Source organism: Podarcis erhardii, assembly GCF_964252035.2.
Source record: "Podarcis erhardii genome assembly, chromosome: 17".
Lineage (NCBI taxonomy): Eukaryota > Metazoa > Chordata > Lepidosauria > Squamata > Lacertidae > Podarcis > Podarcis erhardii.
The window spans coordinates 34,101,487-34,119,907 of record NC_138515.1 but is presented as its reverse complement, the minus strand read 5'-3'; the positions used below and the strand labels follow the sequence as shown (position 1 = coordinate 34,119,907).

The window sequence follows — 18,421 nt, the reverse complement described above, 5'->3', positions numbered from 1 at the left end:
AACGAACTGGCGTTGGTCCTTTGTGAGCTGGGACCTCGGGCAGCTCTGACACAACCAATATCAAGATGGTCTACCAGGCTTGCGTGTTGAGCATGCTACTTTAGGGAAGTGAGTTGTGGGCAGTTTACAGGAGCTCCTCAATGCCTTCCATATGTGCTGCGTCCGGAAGATTTTGGGCATCACATGGCAGGACAGAGTCTCAGGCAAATATGTGCTCTCCCAAGCCCACACACCTGGCATGTCCACACTCCTGTCTCAACAACGTCTATGCTGGCTTGGTCATGTCCAGAGAATGGAAGATGGCAGGATCCTATGAGGAGTGGGCTTCAGGCACCGGGCCTGTTGGCAGACCAAATATATGCATTACAAAGATGTCTGCAAACGTGAAGAAGAAGAAGAAGAAGAAGAAGAAGAAGAAGAAGAAGAAGAAGAAGCAGCAGCAGCAGCGGGGGAGGAGGAGTTGTTGTTTGAGGAGGAGTTTGGATTTGATATCCCGCTTTATCACTACCCTAAGGAGTCTCAAAGCGGCTCACATTCTCCTTTCCCTTCCTCCTCCACAACAAACACTCTGTAAGGTGAGTGGGGCTGAGAGACTTCAGAGAAGTGTGACTGGCCCAAGGTCACCCAGCAGCTGCATGTGGAGGAGCGGGGAAGCGAACCCGGTTCACCAGATTACGAGTCTATCACTCTTAACCACTACACCACACTGGCAACATTAACCCCGCAATGTGGGAATCCCTTGCAGATGACTGCAGTGCCTGGAGACAGGCAGTCAGGTCGTTTATCCACATCAGTAACCAGAGAAGGGAGAACCACTAGGAGGACTGAAGAGAAGAAACGACACGGTGCACCACCACCACCGGCAGCAAAACAGGACACCTTCATCTGCCCCACCTGCAATAAAAGTCGTCTCTCCTACATCGGTCTCTACAGCCACAGCAGGTGCTGTAACTCTCCCAAAGGTTAGACTTTTGCCCTGAAGAACTCTTCCATTGCGTCCAGAGGCAGACAGATGCCAGCAACCAGGTGCTTATACAAACCACATGCAATTTATGGGGGAGTGTCCTTTGCAGGATATCCTACTGCAGGTAAGGTAAAGGGACCCCTGACCTTTAGGTCCAGTCGTGACCGACTCTGGGGTTGCGGCGCTCATCTTGCTTTACTGGCCGAGGGAGCCAGCGTACAGCTTCCAGGTCATGTGGTTTGTAGCAGGACTAAGCCACTTCTGGCAAACCAGAGCAGCGCACGGAAACGCCGTTTACCTTCCCGCTGGAGCGGTACCTATTTATCTACTTACATTTTAATGTGCTTTCGAACTGCTAGGTTGGCAGGAGCAGGGACCGAGCAACAGGAGCTCAACCCTTCGCGGGGATTTGAACCACCGACCTTCTGATCGTCAAGCCCTAGGCTCTGTGGTTTAACCCACAGCGCCAGCCGCATCCCTATCCGCAGGTAGAAGACTGTTAAAAGCATATACTAGAAATGTGCCAGATAACCAGGCAAATTGGGGGGATTTGAGTTGCACCACAAAGCATCCCAAGCTGAATCGGGGTCCCCCCAGAAGCCTTGCGTTGCTCCCGTCACCCTGCCTACTTTTCCATCTACTGGATTTCTACATGTTTGCAAGAAGTTGGTTTCCTCCAAGTGCTTTGTCCAGAATGCTGCCTGCAGAGCACTGAAGAGCCCTGGGTTTTATTTTATTTTAATTGAAGCAGAGGAGCAGAGAATAGTCTTTCAAGTTAAAAGCTTCATTTATCTTTTTCACAAAATCACCTGCTGCTCTGCTTCGATATCTGCAGAGCGTGAGTGCCCAGCAGAAAGATTACCGGAGACATAAAAGACCTAGGTAGATTATTTAATTATTTGAGGCATACTGCAGCCTTCATATGGAGAATGAGAACAAGATCTTACCAAAAACAACGGAACCATGGATTACTGCACTGTAGTTGTTTACGAGGGGTAGTGCCTTAGCAAACAGGGGTGAAATGTTTAAGGATAAGGTTCTTATGGGATATAGCTCATGCAGTAACATGGGATATGGCGACGTCCCAATTATGGAACTCCCTCTTCCTGGAGGTAGGAACTGCATCAATGCTGTTGGCATTTCAGTGTTAGATAAAGACCTAGCATTTTGCCAAGGCTGTTGTGGATTTTAGTCTGTGTTGTTTAGTCATTTAGTCATGTCCGACTCTTCGTGACCCCCTGGACCAGAGCACGCCAGGCACTCCTGTCTTCCACTGCCTCCTGCAGTTTAGTCTACTTCTGCAATAAACCATGGGGCATTCCATAGGGTTTTTTTTACCTGGTTGAAATGTGGTGAGACGGGTTCACCTCCTTTCACTTTTATTGGAATTGTGTTGTAACCTGCCTTGGAACTGTACGATCAAAGGGTGCCAAAAGCAACTTAATTTATAAATAAACTCAAAGGCAATGCAAGGGAAACTACAAGTGACGGTATAGTCCAAAACCGTTAGCATGTGTGCCAAGTACCAAAGACAGCTAACGGTGTAGAATCCACCTTGCATGCATGGTAAGTACTAGTATTGAATCAGCAAGATATGATGGCAAGCACTGTCTACCTGCTCATAGTTGATTACTACAATAATCACTACTCCAAGGCGAAGCAACTACAACTTGCACTTATGAGCCCTGTAGGAAATTACGCCAAGGCTAATTTGCCAGACACAGCATTTTTTGTGAATTAATAGACAATGGGCCTCAGCCAGCCGTTTACACACACCATAACACACAGTAGTTATGGTTGACTTGGTGTCCAATTAATTCATTTCTGGTCAACAACCAGAAGAAACTACACGTGCCCTTTATTCTAGCCTTTTCTTTTCAACTACCAGCATTTTGTGCCCATGAATCTTAATGCCTCCTTGCCTCCATCTTCATCTGACTAATTAATAGCCCTGTCAGTTGCCAAACTGGGCTCTTCTGGAGGAAGGTGTAGCGTATAAATAAATGTATTAATAGTTGTGGTAGTAGAAGCAGTCGTAGCAGTAGTAGTAGTCGTCATTGTCATTGTCATCATCATCAAAGACTTCAATAGAAAAAGTCTGCTGAAAATCTCCTCTTGGATGACATAGAAAACATGGTGTGGAATTTAAAATATTGGGAGGACTTCCTGTGAAAGTTGGGACGAGTCAGTGAAAGACATGTGGATAGTGTTTGAATGGTTTTGTCATGGCCTTTGGGTAGTACAATAAAGCTGACTGCAGTGGAAACCATGGCCACCAGCCACCCTCTCCAACGCCCCTCTCATGAGCCATTACATCCATAGAATCAATGTCCAACTATAGGTTTTGCAATGTACCATAGCCAATGGTAATGCCCCAAAAGCGGTATAAATGAACTTCTGAAATTATACAGCAAGGTAACAATATAATTATATATAATCCCAAGTTGGAAAAATTGCAAATGGGTTATTTTTAATTAACACACACAAAACAATGTGTTGAAAGAATATCATATTTTTCAGTGTATAAAATGCCCCCAAAATTAAGAAATCGGGCCAGAGCCCAAACCCAAGCCACCTGCACCCGTGTCAAAGCCCAAACCGAACCCAAGCCCAGGTCAGAGCTTGGGCGCCCACACCAGAGCCAGAGCCGGAACTCCTGAGCATTCACCAACTGTGTATAAGACGCCCCACAATATTTCACTAAAAAAATTTATACATGGAAAAATAGGGTTGTTAGCAGCTAAACAAGAGTGCTAAGAATGAATATATAAATGGATGGAAAGACGGGGACTATGGAGCCGACCAAGGGGCTGCAGGAGGAGGAGGTCGCAGAATGGAGTCCAACCCAGTCTAGCCGGGGATCAGGCTACAGGCAGCCATCATGTGCTGACATTCCGCTTGTGTTTAAAACTTCATAGCAACAGAACAGGCCTCTCATGTGACCGGTAACCCCTGCCATTGACTGTTTGATCCTTTCACTCTGGATTCTGAGCCGGACAACGACGGCAGCATGGGCAACGTGGGCAGCCGAGTAGAGAAACGGGATTTCTTGCCGACTTCTCCAGGAGGTCTGCATGGCATGCGTCAGCCAGACGGGCTGCTCTGGAAAGGAACGTCACAGTGTGGAGTTTTTGGCTACTTCCATTGGGGCAAGCGGGACACCCGGGTCGAGAAGAAGCACCAGTCATCTGTAGGTGGCTTTAAAAGGGACTATGTGAGTGACCAGGAGAACCAGTCCCCCGAGCAGTATTTCCGGGACCATCAACAGGCAGCTGATTTCTCCAAGAGCTCATTGCCTGAACGTGGACGCTTCGACAAGTGTCGGATCAGACCCTCTGCCTTCAAGGTGGTATCATGGAAAAGCCTGTTGTGCATGCCAAGGCAGTCATCAGCCAAAGGCCAGAAGCTGTCCAAGAGCAACAGGAGCCTGGCCCAGGACAGCACCAGCAGCACCTCGCAAGGCAGCCCTCTCCGCAGTCATCTGCTGCACACCATCAGCCTGGACGAGAGCACAAACTCTATCCAAAGCTTCCCCACCGACACTCCATGTTTCAAACCTGCTCCAACCCAGCTCAATGCTTCCACAGGCCACAACAACCACACTGGCGACTCCTTAGACAGGGCTTCTCAGGGGCCACGGGACCCCTTGGCTGTAGACAAAACACCTCTGCCTTGCAAGAGCCTGAGCCCCCTGCAGAGCTCCGGGAAACCACACCCTCTGAATGAACCCACAGACTCCTTGAAAGATGTGGTGAAGCAGCTTGAGGACCGGCTGACTGAGAAGGGCCTGGAGAGAAATTTGAGTGAGATATGATCCCTTCACTCAGATATTTGAGGACAAATGGAGTTTGTGGATGGATGAGCTGGATGAACTGAAGCAGGAGGTTCAGCTGCAGCTCTACAAAGCTTAGCAGCTAGAGAAACGGCTGCTAGAAGAGCTGGGCCTTCAGCGGAGGCAGTGCGAGGAGCTGAGGCTGCAGCACCAACAGGCAGAGCGCCTGAGTCCCATATTGGAGGAGACCCAGTGGGACGTATGTCAGAAGACTGCAGGGATTTCAGTGCTCAAGCAGCAGTTCCCAGATACCCAGGAGGAGATGGCCCAGAAACAGGGTGAAATCTTCAGCTTGAAAACACAGCTGTGGGAAGTCCAAACAGAGATGCAAGCCGAGGACTCGCAAGTGGCACAGTTGGGGGACTCTTCCCAAACATTGCCAGAGCGTGGCTCCCCTGTTCCTCTGCGGGACTCTCCCATGCAAGCATGCCAGGACGTTTTGGCTTGTGAAACAGATGGCTCTAAAAGTAGGGGGATGCAAGGGGGGGCGGAGTGCAGAGGGCGCTGAATGGCTAAGGGGAGAATTGCTGCGTGAAAGGCGCCAGGCCCAGCTGCAAGAGGCAAGCTTTGAGCAGGAGCGGAAAACTTGGGAAGAGGAGAAGAAAATAGTCCTGCGCTATCAGCGGGAGATGCAGGCCAGGTATGTGGAGATGTACTCCCGCAACCAGGCACTGGAGAGTCAGCTAAGGCAGTTCCGGCAGTTCCAAGGTGAGCCCAGATGTATCAGCTCAGAGCAACCTCCGATTGAAAGAGTTGAGTCCTCAAAGATCTGAACAGTACGAAAGGGGCCATGTGCTGGAATTACAAAGAGGAGAGGTACCACACAGCAGCATGGACCTGAGGGTTTTGCTAGAAGAAGTGGTTAAACTAAAGATCTGGTTAACCTTGTCCATAGAGGATTTTGAAGACTGCTGCCGTCCATGGAATGGAATCCCAGCATTGCACCTCGCATTTTCCGTCTATCCATAGTTGCCCTTTCTTTTTTGGCTTGTTGCTACTTTTCATAATTTTGTTTATTCCACCACTGTATTAGTGTTTAAATTTCCATTCTTTTAACTTTGTTTGCCACCCATTCATAAAACAACACTGTTCTTTTTATATAATTATCTGATATATTATTCTTTCCTATGTACAAATATTTGAAATTTATTAATAAAATATTGGGACACAATCTGCCTGATTGAAGATAATCGTAGTAGAACAGGTTCTAACACACAAACTCATTAACTGAATTTAGATCAGCCAGTACGGCTGCTGTGCTGTTGCTCTTATATTACATCTTCAAAGAATGCAACATTTCAGTTATAGGGCCAAAAAGTCTACTGTAGGTCCATTTATTCAGCCAGAAAACAAGACTTGCTGGCTTTTCATTTGACGAGTCGGATGCGATCACTTTTAATACAGAATAACTTGTCAGGACTTCTGCTGATTTGACTATAGTATATTCTTCCAGGAATATTCATTCAACCTGAAAGGAAATTTGGCCTTTCAGGTCTCCTCTCCCCCCAAACATGTTTTCATTAAATCTTATTACAGATAAGTGACATGCATTCTTACTACAAGTAATTGTCTTCTGCAAAGTGCAATTTACATATCAATTCTTAAATACTTACCCATTCTTATTAGACTAAGCAATTAGAAGTTCATAAATATGCTCACCAAGGTGAGCATCTGGGAAGCCTGACAAGTCCCATGCCCCACGTTTCAGCTCTAAGATATGATGGGCTGGGGATCATACCTGACTTCACAGTGCACTTTGGAGATACTCCAAGGACCTCTGCTAAGAAATACTGGAATTGGCCCTTTCCCACAGCGGAAGCCAGCCAAAGACTACCAAAGCCACCCCCACGTTGCAGAAATCAACCAGTGGACAACACACGTTAGCCTGCCTGTGGAACGGCATTCATGCATGAAGAAATATATACAGGTGGTAAACAGCCACACCATCCCAATATTACAGTACAAAATATTTTGAGCAAAGAATTTAAGAATTTCATCTCAAAATATCTTCTGAAAAACTGCACGAGAATGGCCTGGAGTAGTGATAAATGCTTTTTGTTGTGCTACTACTGACTGGTATGCAATCATTATGCAAATCAGGTATATTTCCATATATTTTCTTACTTTCCTAATTTATTCTGCTGCTGCTACTCACAGGGAGGAGTGACGCGCCAAATCACATCACTGAACTGAAGTTCTCCCTATTGAAAACGCTGCTCCATCCCCACTTCTGGCTTCTGATATTTTACCAGGAATTGTAAACACTTTCAAGCTTATGCTCATAGCTAAAAGGGCTAGAAACTTACTTTGAAAAAAGTTTGATAAAATTTAAAATAAGCTGCTGGATTTAACATAAGCCACTGCCCAATTCCACACTTGCATTGTACAACTGCAAAACATCACGGGAACAGTATCTGACTGACTGTGAGAAAAAGGACCGCAACAAGGGGTCAAAGTTCTGCATTGCAAAGAACTTCGGAAAGAAAACAAGTTTATTGTGATACGTTACGGACACCACTGAGCAATAGCTATTCTGATACCAAACTCTGGCCAAGTTGATCTCTTGAGACCGCTTAGTTTTCTGGGGTTTGGGGGCTCCAATATAGATAGATACCAGTGTGAGGCTAGGTCTACAGGATAGATTTACTGGTGACTTGCTATTAAGGGACGTGCCAAGGATTGTACAACAGCACATGGCTTTTCTCATAGGGCATCTGTGTTTAGGATGCCCATGCCATGTATTGAATGACAAACAAATGCAGAGTTCTTTAATTACACCAGGCCGCAAAACAGGAGAAACATCCATTGCCGCTGCTGAACACAAGATGCCCTTGGCTCTCACTCAACTGTCACCTAGTGGCAATCATTATATCAGGCTACCACCCCAGCGGGTCAGTGTAACAACTGTTAAGAAAGAATGCCTGAATCTCCTTAACTCCCCTTTTCCCCTTATGCACCATGTCCTTTAGATGCAAGCCTGAAGGAAGGGAATCTACAAGTTTTTGTAAGCTGCTCTGGAAGCCTTGACTAAAAGAGTGGGTTTAAAATGCTTAAAATAAATAGATTACAGTAGATGTGGCAAATGCTATAACACTACTTATACCATATTAATAATGCTACACAGTGTTTTCAGATCTATAATTATCCTAAAAGTTGATCTCCTGGTTACCATGGCACACTACTTATAGAAAAGACAAGCACAAAACAGGGGAAGCATCAACGGCAGACAACTCCTGCTGCAAGTGTCCCAGGCATTTGGTGAGAATCTCCGCTAAAAATGTAGTTCTGCAGAAATGTTTCTTCCAAAACACATTTGGCCTGGAATAAATTTTATTCCATGCACCTTTTCTTTCTTTCTTAAGCCAGCATTTTACTTCTACACTCTTAAGTATTTTGATTTTGTTTTTCTAACATATGTCATTTCAAGATGTGTACATCCCACCAGAAGTGTCAAATCGAGAACAGCCTTCACCAAAGGTGTCCTGGGCTTTGAAGACACTCAAACTCAGGATGCAAGGGAGAAACGTGCGAAGAGGAAGGCACGCTTGGTAAATCCACACTGTGATCAACTCCCGCCCGGAAACCAATGTCCCCACTGTGGAAGGATGTGTGGATCTAGAACTGGCCTCCACAGTCACTTACAGACTCATTGTTAAAACCGTGTTTATGGAAGACAATCTTACTTGACTACGAGTGATCGCCAAAGAAGAAGGCCTATTAAAGTATTAAATTTTCTATGCATTCATAAGTCAAAATGTTCAGCTCATCACCAATTAATGCTTGCATTTATTCAATGTGAGTATATGCCACACTACTGAGCAGCAATCACCTGTCCACACACTCTTACAGTAAAAGGGTAGGTGGTTTTTTTTTGACAAATGGCATGTCTTATATGCAGAACTGAATAATACCACAACCACCCTCTCTTTAACACAGCCCATACCTCCCCCATCCTAGCATCACGTATGTTTCGAACACAGTTCCTATTCTGCCTTAGTATCAAAGGAGTAATACCATTGGATACAACTCAGGATTTTTTTATTTTAATACAGTGGACCCTCCAGATACAAACTTAATTTGTTCCAGGGGTCCGTCCAGAACCCAAAAAGTCCGTAAGTAGAGGCACCGCTTCTGCGCATGTGTGAGCGGCGAAAACCCAGAAGTATACTTCCAGGTTTGCCACGTTCGTATCCCAAAAATACGCAGGTGCACGTAACAAGAGATTTTCTTAAATAAACAAGACTAACGGTGCAATCCTACACATGTCTACTCAGAGGTGCAGCTAAGTGGTTACAGGTTTGCTGCCTAAGTTATTTAACAGGTCAACATGTTATAATTGTTCAGATTTAAACTGTTATGAAATTATATGCCTGAACACAGAATGCATATGAGTGCAGTAATGAATGTCACTTCCAATTGATGATGATGGTTTGCATCCCTGACAAGATATCCTTTACTGGTAAGTTGCAACAGCCACTGTGACATATTCTGAGGTGAACAGCACATTCATAGCCAAGCATTTATACATGTTTGTCAAGTCCTTTGCTTTCGAGTGCCACTGCTGATAACCCTGTCCACAAGTCAATGACTGCAGCGTTGCTATTTCTCTCAGAACTCGTCTGACAGGAGCTACTTCTCCAAACTGCTAATGCATTTTCAAGAAAGAAATGGAAAGTTGTTCCAACTGAAAAGGTGCTTCGGCTTTCCCCCTTTGGTGCCTAGTTGATAGCACTGTCCATCTTCAACTGACATGATCAATACCACAATACCTCTTGTACCAGTTCTGCTCCAATCAACATCTGATATATGAAGTCTTACTGTATCACCAACATGACCTGGAGAATCTGGCTGTTTATGAAGAGGTGCCATTCATGAAGAGATTCCACCTTGCTCAGTTTTCTTCTTTTTAATCCACGTGTTACATGCAACACCGCAGCCTTCTCCTCCTCCTTTATCAGGTTCATCACAAATAGTATTCACTAACTGGTTGCTCTCCGTAAACACCTGCAGATATTCTGACGTTCCTTTGGACAAGTGTAGCATTTTGTTTGGGTTGTAACTACAACTTCCTTGTCGTTTTCCAAGTTATTCTTACATTCTCAACTTCACCCTATGTCCAACCACTGTTTTTATTGTATCTCCTTCTGTTTCAGTTTCATCCAAAACTTCACAAGGTATCTGGTGTCCAAGCGAATTTTCACCCCGTTCCAAACATATAGGAATGTTTGATCTTTTTAAAAGTAAGCAAAGTTAATGAACTGCACAAGTTCTATTAGGATGATACTAAGCATCACACAGCATCTTAAAAAGCAGAGACATCACCTTGCCAACAAAGGTCCGTATAGTTCAAACTATGGTTTTCCCAGTAGTGATGTATGGAAGTGAGAGCTGGACCATCAAGAAGGCTGATCGCCAAAGAATTGATGCTTTTGAATTCTGGTGCTGGGGGAGACTCTTGAGAGTCCCATGGACTGCAAGAAGATCAAACCTCTCCATTCTGAAGGAAATCAGCCCTGAGTGCTCACTGGAAGGACAGATCGTGAAGCTGAGACTCCAATACTTTGGCCACCTCATGAGAAGAGAAGACTCCCTGGAAAAGACCCTGATGTTGGGAAAGATGGAGGGCCCAAGGAGAAGGAGCAACAGAGGACGAGATGGTGGGACAGTGTTCTCTAAGCGACCAGCATGAGTTTGACCAAACTGCGGGAGGCAGTGGAAGACAGGAGTGCCTGGCGTGCTCTGGTCCAGGGGGTCACGAAGAGTCAGACACGATTAAACGACTAAACAACAACAACAAAGCATCACGCACTACAGTTAGATATAACACAAACCACTGGGCATCATGTCACTGGATGCCCACACAGCTTTTGACCACTTAGATTGAACCTTGGCAACTGCTTTTTAAAATTATTGTCTTGTATTGTCTTGTATTGTCTTGTCTTGTATTGTATTTTGTATTGTATTGTATTGTATTGTTATTACAGTTTGTAGTCAAGACCATTATACATCAAACTCCCAGTATCTGTTTTACATAGCTTATTCAAGCACTCTCTCGCCCTCTTGCCCTCTCCCCATATAACCCAACTACAATGAAGGTTTGAGGTAAATGGATATGACTACTGTGGCTTTGAGACTTATAGGATGCCCCCTGTCCCCCTCACTTTTGGTTGCTTCTCTAGAATCTTTGGCATACATCATCCATAAAAATAGACACCAGGCATAATGGTAAACAAGCAGGAACATAAAGATTTTTTTACCTGCAGTTGACATAGCAATACTGACAACAGATGCTCTGAAGACCATTCCTGCCCTAGTCAATGAGATAGAAGGCTCTGAAAAGATGGTAGTTTAAAAATTACAGCAACTGTGGTATTTTATGTGTAAATATCCCACCAGGGCAAGAGAGACAATAACAGAGTAAATATGGCTTTCCACTGTACAACAAAACAGTTTGTTAACTGGGGGTAACGATTCCCAAAAATCTAAAGGAAGTATTGCAGCTGAATCTTTGCATCACATGTATACTTTGTAAAAAGGAACTAAATAGATGGAAATCGCAAACTTTGGATAAGGTTGAATAAATGTTTCTACAATTATCCTTCTCCCCGAAATCATTCCCCCCCCCTTTCAAATCCTACCAACTAAAATACTTTAAATTGGCAAAAATGTTTTCTAAATATATACATTTTCACGTGAGGCCTGGTTTCAGGCCCATGGCCCATTGGCAGACCACCTCTGTGTTACAAAGATGTCTGCAAATGTGGCACGAAGACTGCAATCCCTTGCAGATGACTACAGAGCCCGGAGACAGTCAGGTGGTATATCCACAGCAGGGAGCAGAGGAAGAATGACTGCTGGGAGGAGCGCAGACAGAAGAAACGCCCTGGCACATCTGCGGCAGCACAACCGGACGCCTTCTTCTGCCCCAGCTGCAACAAAACATGTCTCTCCCATGTCGGTCTCTACAGCCACAGCAGGTGCTGTAACTCTTCAACAATCTGACTTCACCCCTGAAGGAACACTCCTCCATTGTCTCCCAAGGCAGGCAGATGCCAACCAACCAAGTGTGAAGGCTCAACTCCCAGGCATGATACACTACAAACATGCCAAGCAGCCAGGTTGGGGAGAACAACAACAACAACAATTTATTATTTATACCCCGCCCATCTGGCTGGGCTTCCCCAGCCACTCTGGGCGGCTTCCCAAAAAATATTAAAATACTGTAATACATCAAACATTAAAAGCGTCCCTAAACAGGGCTGCCTTCAGATGTCTTCTAAAAGTCTTTTGACATACTATGAAGTTTTCCAGCTACATAATATAATATCCTGTGTACCTGATGATATTAATAGCCCATAGCTAAACATGGAAATTGCTAAAATAGACAAGTCAAAACGTGAAATTATTGTGTTAGGCCAGCAATAATTCCGTATGATAAATGAAATCCAGAACCCATTTCCAAAGGCTACTCTTCCGGTCTGAAAGAAATGGAGATAGAAACTCATGAAAGATATGTCTCCATTGCTTCCACTGGGATTAAACTTCTACTGTTGGAACAAGCTGGTTCAGTTTAACGACTGGTCTAGCAGAGGGTTTCACAGTTCATGAGACTTTTTTGAATACTGGCAACCCCTATCTATAGAGAAATGAGTCAATAAATTGCAAGGCCTGCACATCAATTGGCTCAAACTTCACTAAGCACATAATTTCATTACGGAAACATCAATAAATAAATCTGTGCAAAGGGACTTAACTGGTTTTGAGCACTTAATTTTGGAATATGAACACAGTACAAAAGTATTAGTTTCAAAGATATGCTCTTTATTGAACGATAAAACAACAAACTCGTTCTCCTCATTAGAGGGAGTTTGGGAACAAGACATAGATCAAGTAATTTCAGATGAGGCACAGTCAAGTATCTGGAACTAGTCATACCCACTTCTGAAATGGCCAGGGAGTGTTCTTTAAAATGGATTTATCTGCTTTTAGTTTAGTTTATTTACCCTTGCATTTAGTGCACACATCTGGCTCTAAAGCATACAGCTGTTGGAGGGGATGTGAGGTACAGCAGTCTTACGCAAACATGTCCTGTAGTGTTTTCTTACTGGTCTGTGATTTTCAAAGAAACAGCAAGAGTCACAAAACAGAACATACATCTATTTCTGCATTCAACACTTCTCGCTAAAATGAAGATACAACATACAAGTCTTTAATTATTATTATTTTTTGCCGTTGGCAGTTAGATTGGAGAGTGTCAAAAACTGCTAACTGGCAGATTCTACTTTAGCCTTTGGTACATGGCGACATAGACTATAGAACATTGCTATGGCACAAAAATTGAATTTCACAATAAAACCTGGCAAAGGAGAAGAGAAACTCAGCTAAAGGAGTTCTTTGCAGTCTGGCATCCATTAAGTGACAGCAAATAAACAGAGCTAAGTATGTCACAATCCTTTTTTCAGCTCTGGGATAAACCATGATTTTCTACGGAAGACAATCCAACAATTTGAGCTTTCTTCTGTGTAGTCATAAGCATGTCATACATGTTTTTTTCGTTTCAGGCTATATTCACCAAGTGGTCATTGGGAGGCGGGTGGGACAGGGGAGGGTTGTTCCATATTTGGGGCTTTTTTTTTTTTTATCCAGTGGGTGTACAAATGTTTTAAAAATAAAAATAAAATTCACCACCAAAGACAGGAGTTCCTACTCTAATGTGGCTCTAACTTCCTATTCTGTGTTTAAAGTTTTTGAACATTTAGAAGTACAAATGTTTGACATGCAAGTCAACAGAAGTCGAATTTAACAGAGGGAGGAGGGAAGAAGGGAACCCAGGAGGCTCTGGGATACACCATTGTGGCCATAAAGGTAAGGTAAAGGGACCCCTGACCATTAGGTCCAGTCATGGCTGACTCTGGGGTTGCGGCGCTCATCTCACTTTACTGGCCGAGGGAACCGGCGTAAGGGTCATGTGGCCAGCAGGACTAAGCCGCTTCTGGTGAACCAGAGCAGCGCATGGAAGCGCCGTTTACCTTCCCGCCGGAGCGGTACCTATTTATCTACTTGCACTTTGAGGTGCTTTTGAACTGCTAGGTTGGCAGGAGCAGGGACCGAGCAACGGGAGCTCACCCCGTCATTGCGGGGATTTGAACCGCCGACCTTCTGATCGGCAAGTCCTAGGCTCTGTGGTTTAATCCACAGCACCACCCGCGTCCCTCATTGTGGCCATATGTGCGCCCACCGGGCACGATGTTGGCAATCCAATGCACAGATAGAAACACATATACATAGTCCTTCATTTATATTTATTTAACTAGCTGACATCCCAGCATGCTCCTTAAAATTGCTTGCAGAATGCTAACTTCATCCTGCTTAATAAGACCCAAAACCAGTCATTTTTAAGTGAGGGAGAAAGAAAGCTCCAACAATATAACCAATATAATTTTATAATGCATAAGTAATACTACCAACTCCAGAGACTGAGCAGCTCGGGGGGGGGGGGGCGAATGCAGAATGCTTCCAAATGTAAGAGAATCTTAAATCATTAATGAAACTAAGCTTTTAATATATGCAAATTAAATTATATATGCATCTTTCCTCAGACTAAATTTAATGTGCGTGCTTCATTCACAATTCAGTCTTGTACAGAACTAAGGAAGAAACTGACAACTTGCATTTTTTATTACTCTAGACCACAAAATGATAATTTATGTTCTCTTTTAATAATATAAAACCTGGTAGCTAAGCCAGAACACTGGATACTGCTTTCTGGCACATGGCTTCAAAGAAAGGAAGGCCCTGCCAGATCACGTTACTGAAGCTGCAGCCCCAACTAGGCAAAAATATGTTTTTGTTTTGTTTTTAATGTCATGCCAAATTTGACTATTTGCCTGTTTCAATGCAGTGGCATGATCCAGCCGAACTCAAGCACTTTCAAAACCTAGCCAGTTTAAGGAGGGTGAAATCCAAGAGATTTTAATGGGAGAGTTGCGCACTAAACTCAGTGAGGTTGAGGTTGAATCCTGACAAGACAGAAGTACTGTTTTTGGGGGACAGGGGGCAGGAGGGTGTGGAGGATTCCCTGGTCCTGAATGGGGTAACTGTGCCCCTGAAGGACCAGGTGCGCAGCCTGGGAGTCATTCTGGACTCACAGCTCTCCATGGAGGTGCAGGTCAATTCTGTGTCCATGGCGGCTGCCTACCAGCTCCATCTGGTATGCAGGATGAGACCCTACCTGCCCGCAAACTATATCACCGGAGTGGCGCATGCTCTGGTTATCTCCCGCTTGGACTACTGCAATGCGCTCTACGTGGGGCTGCCTTTGAAGGTGACCCGGAAACTACAACTAATCCAGAATGCGGCAGTTAGACTGGTGACTGGGAGCGGCCGCCGGGACCACATAACACCGGTCCTGAGAGATCTGCATTGGCTCCCAGTACGTTTCCGAGCACAATTCAAAATGTTGGTGCTGACCTTTAGAGCCCTAAACGGCCTTGGCCCAGTATCCCTGAAGGAGTGTCTCCACCCCCATCATTCTACCCAGACACTGAGGTCCAGCTCCGAGGGCCTTCTGGCGGTTCCCTCACTGCGAGAAGCGAGGCAGAGGGCCTTCTCGGTAGTGGCGCCCGCCCTGTGGAACACCCTCCCACCAGATGTCAAGGAAATAAACAACTATCTGACTTTTAGAAGACATCTGAAGGCAGCCCTGCTTTGGGAAACTTTTAATATCTGAAGGACTATTGTATTTTAATATTTTGTTGGGAAACCCAGCCAGATTGCGGGGGGAATATAAATAATAAATTATTATTATTATTATTATTATTATTATTATTATTATTTATTATATGAAGTCGAAGAGACGTGAAAATGGTAATATCATGCCCAGCAAAGAGCTTCATTTCTGCCTGCGGTTTGAAATGTAGATTCCTTTGGAACCTTCCTCCCCCAGTGCACGCAGCCCAAGAGAAGGCCCCAGGCTGCGAGCCCTGTATTGAAGACCTCTGACCCCCCCCACACACACTTTAGGAACATAAAGAAACATAACGTTCTCCCCAGCACCACTCCTTGCCCAGTCACAGCATGTGGCCAACTTGCCCAACAACAGTGGGGTGGCCTTTTTGGCCCCAACCGCAACACGTGCTCTCTATTATGGAGAACACGCTTTACAGTGGTGCCTCGCAAGATGAAATTAATCTGTTCCGCGAGTCTCTTCGTTTAGCAGTTTTTCCATCTTGCGAAGCAAGCCCATTGACGGCTTAGTGGATTAGCGCTATTAGCACTATTAGCGGCTTTTAGCGGCTTAGCGGATCAGCTGATAAGCGGCTTAGCGGCTTGGAAAAAGGGGGGGAAGGGGGGGAAACCCGCAGGAACTCACAAGACATTTCGTCTTGCGAAGCAAGCCCATAGGGAAATTCATTTTGTGAAGCACCTCCAAAATGGAAAACCCTTTCGTCTAGCGGGTTTTCTGTCTTGCGAGGCGTTCGTCTTGCAGGGCACCACTGTATAGGCAAGGATAGGAGCTTGGACTTGATACCCAAGCAGTACTAAGACTCCAACTGGATCCCACTTGACCTATGGAGGCAGCCACACCCAGAGAAGGGACGAGACTCTCCATTAGAGATCAGGCGTGTCTCTCGAGAAGAAAGGCCACACACACACACACACACACACACGCTACAGGTGTGAAGTGTCTCTCCCTGATCACAAACCAAACATCCGAGAAACACCACCTAGGTATCTGCAAGCACTTCCAAAGTCAATGAGGGGAGAGACTCCATCAAGCAAGGCCTCCTTCCACCTGCGTTGACCCACCCTCTACTCTCTGCTTCTCAATTTGTATTGCATTATTTTATGTACTGTGGCTTGCCGTTGTTTTATTGATTATAGTTTGTAAATTATTTATTGTAACTGTTGAGTGGATATCTGTTTAACTTTTATATGTTGTTGTTATTATTTAATACTATTCTAATGATTGTTGAATGTTACTTTTTTGATGTAGGTTGCCTATTTTAAAGTTATGTTTTATTATCACATTTTTGTATTGCATTAGATTGTTTAAAGATGTACAGTGGTACCTCTGGTTAAGAATTTAATTCGTTCTGGAGGTCTGTTCTTAACCTGAAACTGTTCTTAACCTGAGGTACCACTTTGGCTAATGGGGCCTCCTGCTGCCGCCACACCGTCAGAGCCCGATTTCTGTTCTCATCCTGAAGCAAAGTTCTGAACCCGAGGGACTATTTCTGGGTTAGCAGAGTCTGTAACCTGAAGCGTCTGTAACCCGAGGTACCACTGTACATTTTTTGTTTCTTCAGCTTGTAAACCGCCTGGAGTATTGTAAGATAGAAAGACGGTATACAAATTAAAAAATTGCTTTTAAAAATGAGAGAAAGACACTTTCCCCCCAGAATTCAGGAGAAGGGTTGAGGCTCTTCCTGAAATCACACTAAACCTTGGAGACACACAGAAAACTTTCCATCATTCAAGCTAGCATAACACACACACACACCGCTGCCAGGCTCCATGTGCAAATGCGATCTGCAGTTGGCAGCCGTCTCAGGCCTTGGACAGATGGCTATTAGACTTTCTGGATAGGAAGGGATATAAAGTCTCAGCTTTTCTTAGTCCAGCTGAGCATTGCTTAAGGAAGATGATCTCTGGCATATTCCTGTATCCTTCATTACCCTTAAGCCCTGACTTCCAGCTTGCCCTTTGATCTTGTTTCCCAATGTCTCCTTTGGGGGTCCTGCCTTCTACTATTGAAACTGGTTATTTGAATCTGTTTTGTTTTATTATTTATTAAATGTCTTTAGCCACCAATCAATCAATATCCCTTATATGGCTTACAAGTGTGTGTGTGAGTGAGTGAGAGAGAGAGAGAAAGAGAGAGAGAATTGTGCCCGCCGCCCAAAAAGAGTCCATTTTTTAAAACACAATTACAAGGTAAATAAGAGCGTACCTTGAAGGTCAAGTGGAGCCATAAGTAATCTGACTTGGAGAGAGCCCAAATATAGGGAGCAAGGCAGGGGGAGGAATAAGTAATTAACTGTTTTGGCTGTAGGGCATAACAAACACTGTCATATACAGGTTTTAAAAAGCTATGTCAACAAGTTACATAATAGTCTGTGCAGTGTCATTTTTTTTTTAAAAAAAGGCATTGCAAAAGAAAAGCACAAATCTTTATACTTCTGGAAACCTGCAACATGATGGCTATCCACCCAGAGAATGCAAAACCACCCAAAGCAGCAAAACCGGGGTACCACTCTCTTAACATCCTATTACTTACATCCTTTGCCCTAGTCCCTCTAGTCCTTATTCGCCACACAAACAAAGCCTAAGGACCAAATTACACGGTACATTAGATATGTGGTTTAATTCTCTCTGTGTGTGCGTTTCTTTTTCCCATGCCCCCACTTTTTAAATTACTGTTTTAAAAAACTCTCAACACAATTAAAAACCAGAGAGCATTAAAAGCCACCCTGAAATATTAAATTGCATTAAATATCTTAGCTGGCCAGCTATATAAAGCAGAGGTGGTGTCAACCTGACCTCTCCAGGTTGCGTGGGTAGGCTGTCTTATAACTGAAGTGTTGCCACCTATTCTCTGTCCCACCAACTGCACCTCTCTGGTG

General features: G+C 44.4%; 1 protein-coding gene and 1 pseudogene across 12 annotated transcripts in view; one reads left to right on the top strand and one right to left on the bottom strand.

Moving 5' to 3' along the window:
- ADGRL3 (adhesion G protein-coupled receptor L3) overlaps positions 1-18,421 on the bottom strand; it is a 555,597-nt gene that overhangs the window by 500,925 nt on the left and 36,251 nt on the right. The window lies entirely within an intron of this gene.
- On the top strand, positions 3,959-5,763 carry LOC309332043 (NEDD4-binding protein 3 homolog pseudogene; annotated as a pseudogene). The gene has a single exon. The product of its transcript is annotated as an NEDD4-binding protein 3 homolog pseudogene (transcript).